Source organism: Elephantulus edwardii, unplaced genomic scaffold (genome assembly GCF_000299155.1).
Source record: "Elephantulus edwardii isolate Elephantulus edwardi_28Jun2011 unplaced genomic scaffold, EleEdw1.0 scaffold00084, whole genome shotgun sequence".
Lineage (NCBI taxonomy): Eukaryota > Metazoa > Chordata > Mammalia > Macroscelidea > Macroscelididae > Elephantulus > Elephantulus edwardii.
The window spans coordinates 6,883,490-6,887,503 of NW_006399834.1; positions in this window are offsets into that span (position 1 = coordinate 6,883,490).

Sequence of the window (4,014 nt, forward strand, 5' to 3'; positions counted from 1 at the left end):
ACCTTTTATTACATAAACATATAAACTGACTTCTTTGTAAACAAAAAAGAAACAAATTTGAATTTTTATTTGTTTTGAAAAGAGTTGCCTATGTTAGTGTAATTGAATAGGATGGTGTCAAGAGAATTATACATCATACCATGTGGTGAGTAGTATATATATGACTATATGCCTACTCAGTCCCTAGTGTGTGATTAGGTAGACTCCTGCCTTGTGTTGTATACATTTATCTATTGAAACTTGTCTGAATCCTGTCCCTTCATTCTCAACCCTAGTAATTTCAGGGCCTTTTCAAAGTTCTCATATGCCTGTAGCAGATTTTTCATTACTTACAATGAACTTTGCTTTTTTCTCTGTTCTATTTGGCTGCGTTTGTTCTTATTCTGTCAATGATAGAAGACTACATTCATCTGTTGTTTTGCTGGTGCTTCTGGGATATTCATTTCTTGTGACGTGAGGTGACTCCCTGAAAAATATTTCTGCTCCCTTGCTTCAGCAGAGATATAATTTTCCTGGTCTGCTATTCAGTTTTGCTGGTAGAAAATGCTTGTTAATTCTAATCACTATTCTTCTTCATCTGGGATTTTGTCTGAGGTCATGATAACTTCCGCATTTTTCAAAACTTTCCATTTTTTTTTTTTGCCACTTTTTGCTACTGCTGATCACAGGACCAGCTTTGATATGAACTTTGCGCTTCACCTTCCTTTAGAGGAAGGTTTAAGTGGGTGGGTTGTTATTTTTATTTTTTATTCTTAAAAGATGTCTTCTTTGATCTTGAACAGGTAAATTGGTGATGACCTTATCATTGATTCTCAGATCTTCTGCTTAGATAATTTTGATGGTGTCCTCCCAAAACATTAGAAGTTTATAAATGTGTTGACCTTTTCCCCTGGCCTCATTATAGCTCTCATAGATCAGAGTGGTATAACTGTAAAACAATTTTTCTTTTCTTGCCTCAGGTTTTATTTGTACGATCAGCACAGGAGGACACCAGTCTGTTGCAGATGGAGTATCCTACTATGGATTCTTTTTGGGAGCCTATCTTGGACCCTGCATTGAGGAATTAGTTGGAACTATAGCTTACTTTCAACCTTGCCTTTCAATTTTGGTTGACAAAGACTTAGCCCCTTGGCAACAGAATTCTGAGTATGCTTTTCAAGCCTGAGATGGGTGATGCAAGCTCATCAACTGAACTTCTAGTTGACATCTCTTGGGATCCTGGGTTTGACTTCCTCGGGGTTTATGAGAGCTTTGACAGTCCAGTATGATTATCCATGACATTGTCATTTTTGGCCTTAATCCTCTTCAGACCCTTGTTGTTATGCTTCTTGGCACAACACATGTTCCTCAAGAATTTGGTGTCTACATCCTTAAGAGATGATTGGGGTTTCTTGATGCCATCTCTGTGCAATTTTCGGGACTAGTTGTGTGGTGTGGTTCTTGGATTTGACCATGTCATCACCACAGTACCTAGAATGCCAGTGCTCAGAAAAGTAGAAAAACTATTTTTATTTAGATAAAATAAACAGAAATGGGAAAGAATTAGCAATGGACCAAAATATATTTTTATTGTAATAACAGAACACACAAAATTTAACCCTTTGAATATATGTTTGCGCGGGTTCTTAGAAGTGTGTGCAAAATAAGAAGAGCTTCCTCTCTTTTTCAAATTTAATGTGTTAGATTTTTTCTGTTGGATTCAAGTTTATGTGAAAGACGATGTTAGTTTTTAGGGCACTAGCACCTAATGAGATGGAAATAATTACTGTGAGAAGTGTATTAAAATTTCCAACTATGATTGTTGCTTTGCCTATTTTTGCTTTCGTTTCTGTCATATTGTTCAGGTAGTCGAAAGTTCTGACATTACATTTACACAGTGGACGAAAGAGGAGCCAGTCTCCTTCAGTTGAGATTCAGACTCAGAAACTCGATGGAGAGACATCAGTTTGGAATCAACTTGATAGCAGTGGATATTTGTGCATTTATCTTTCAGACAAATTTACCTTTTTCTCAAGTAGATAGACATCTTTTGCCTGGTGTTTCTTCTCATTTGGATTTTTAATTTGACATTAATGCAGCCACATAGATTTGGGTTGTGTGGTTTGTTTTCTTAAAAAATTCATTTTGTTTTCACTTCAGTGAAGGATTATGGAGATTGATTTCATTCATTCATTCACACACACTTTCCTTCCTCCTCTCCCTCAATTTCCCTTGCAAGGCTATTAACTGTCATATACATAGTTTCTAATAGTCCTCACATAGTTTTCTTGCACTATTATATTTTTATTCTTTTCTAAAGTTTCTATGATACTACATTTAAATATACTACTTTTTGATGGCATATAGTTGGATTTTTCTTTTGCAGTCCAGTAATTTCTAATGTTTAGGTAGACTATTTATTCCATTCAGCTTTATTATAATTATTTATATAGCTCGGTTTAAAAAGCAGTCTTTTCCCTTATTTTATTTTTAAAATTTTTTAAAATAATAATCTAACAAAAATTTACAGAGTTCTTGGATTTCCGTTCATTCATTGTTGCACTTTTATCTCCTTAATTCTCTTTGTTTGCTTTTCTTTTTAAAAAGATTCTTTCATTATTGTACAAGTTCCACCCTACCCCCACACCCCAGTCCACTTTGCTATGCACTTCTTATTCTAGATTGTTGTCATGCAAATAATACTTAACCATATATACCTTTTAAACAGTTCTTTCCCTCGTGTGTTTCAATGCTCTGTTCTTATTTATTTCCAATTTTCTTAATTTCCACCCCCCAACACCCATGTCAGTCCTGTTTTAGAACAGCGGCATTATAAACTATTTGTCATTTTATAACAGAGATATTTCACTCAGCACAATGTCCTCCTGGGTCACCCATTTTGTATAATGTTTTATGAGTTCCTTGTTTTTCAGTGCTGCGTAATATTCATTGTGTGACTGTATCACTTCTTTACCCGTTAGTTAGTTGATAGGCACTTGGGTTGTTTCCATCACTTTGCTATTGTGAACAATGCAGTAATAAGCATGGATGTACATATATCTGTTTGGGTGAAAGTTCTAGTATAAAAAGCAGTCTTTGAAAGAAATTAAAAGACTTAAAAAGAAGGACAATTGCCTTATATAAACATGTAAAACAGTCAATATATCTAACCCTCATTTCTATCATTTCCAGTGTTCTTCATTACCTTGTTACATTTGAATTTTTATCCGGTATAAGATTTCTACCCAGTGTCTGACATTTCTTTAGCATTTCTTGTAATTTAGATATAATAGTCGTATATTTCCTAGCTTTTGTTCACCTAAATTTCTTTTTTAAAAGTCATTTTAATTTTTCATCTGTAATTTACCTGGATGTACATTTTTCTGGGTAGTCATTTTATATTACCATTTTAAAGAAGCTAATTGACTGCTCATCCATATCCCTCAAAGCAACTGGTGGTTTCAGATTATCTGCTTTGTGGTTGTCAATGCAATTTCTTCATAATGAGGCTATGAGACTTCAATTGATTGTTTGCTAGTCTCCATTATTTCTGATAAAAAGTTAGGCATCTTTCACTCATATAATTCTTCTTTAGTTTATTTTATATCAATTTTCTCTGACTTCTCTTAAAGTTTTCTTTTTATTTTATATTTTAACAGTTTGACAATGATATTATCAATTCCCTAGGTCTGTAAGTTCATTGCGGTTGACCCAAAGGCAAAAGGGGTATAGCTTCTGAATGGCACACCTTGCCAAAGATAGGCTGCTGCTCTGGGAAGAGCTGTCCATACTTGGTCACAACAGGACACCTGTGCAACTCTGAGTTCCAGTGGTACATAGTACCTAACATTTTGGACTACCAACTAGAAAGTTGGGAAATCAAATCCATCAGCCTCTTTATAGGAGAAAGATGGTTATTCAACTATAAAAATGTATAACTTCAGGGAGTGGACTTGAATCGGGACACACCCCTGCATCTCTGATCCGCGACCCCCATCTTCAGGTACTACATTGCTCCCCCCCGACCCGGCTCAC